Below are 1,303 nucleotides of genomic sequence, written 5' to 3'. Positions count from 1 at the left end.
CAATTATTAAACCATGCCTTATAGCATAGGTACAATTTTTTTATTTCTTAATCATACTTCAATAAACCTAGAAAAAATTCAATGAAAATACTATAATTGTACAACTTTCAGATTGTAAAAATTGAAGGTGCTATTTATCATAGCCCTTGATGGTAGGGATGTGGGTAAACAGACACTATCATAATCCAGTGAATTTGTAAGCTGGTGCAAAAGTTTCGAAAATTAAGAGAGATGTGTGCATGCATATCTCAAAATGTGTATTTGCACATCCTTTAATCTGATAAAGTTATTCGTAAGAATTAATAAAAACTTCCCCTATTCTGAACTGCAGGGAATCTCACGTCCTAACCAGAAGGAAATATTGCAGAAATATTCTTGGTCACTTAGGCTGTGACTGACCGACTGCACATTCTTTGTAGGACGTTTGTTACTTTCCAGGCACACAGAACTACAAGGTTTAACTCTACCCAGAAAGTAGGCACAGCCAAAAACAGGGAAACACTTCTAGAGATTTGGAAAGACAGCACCGTAAGAATATTCATCACAACCCTGTTGTTGCAAAACAATTGAAAATAACCCAAATTATATAAATAGAGGTTTGATGAAATCAATTGTGGCTTATATGTTTAACGGTATACTGTGCCACCATTAAAACAGATAAAGCAGGATGTTAGTCTTCATCATGTAAAAGATTGTATTGCATAATACGTAGGAAAAACAAGCACATCACAGAACAGTATGGTTCTACTGATGTGGAACGGGCATATCACATATACGGGAAATCGCTAGAGGAAAAAACACAATTTGAAGAGGCGTTAACACTGTGATTTTTGATGCAGTGAAGGAACATTTGGATTTTTATTTCCTACTTGACAAAATAATATCATCTGAATGTTTCCACTATTAGGTAGAACATTCTGAATAATTTTTAAAATACATATATTTACACTGGGAAGGAAGGAAGACAGGCATGCAGGCATCCCTCCTTCCCAGGAACTACATTTATGGGCATGTATTTTCTGAGCAAGGAGCTCTAAGCAAGACTTTGGAGGAGAAGTTTATATTGGCTATTCTACACTGAGAAATCTAAGGACCTGATTGTAATATAAACATTTACTCTTTCAAAAAACTTTATCATATGTGTGAGGAAGGTGACATTAGAGAAAAAGGCATGGCAGGGAATGGAGATGAAACATTCATTTTATGACCTTAAGATACATCATGTATGTATGAATGTAGTTTTAATTTAGTGGGTTCTTTTCCTCTCTAAACCTCTCCTGTTCCCTAAACATCCAGCAGGATT

Source organism: Colobus angolensis, unplaced genomic scaffold (assembly GCF_000951035.1).
Source record: "Colobus angolensis palliatus isolate OR3802 unplaced genomic scaffold, Cang.pa_1.0 Scaffold267, whole genome shotgun sequence".
In the NCBI taxonomy this organism is placed as follows: Eukaryota; Metazoa; Chordata; class Mammalia; order Primates; family Cercopithecidae; genus Colobus; species Colobus angolensis.
Note: the sequence above shows the minus strand (reverse complement) of the source record.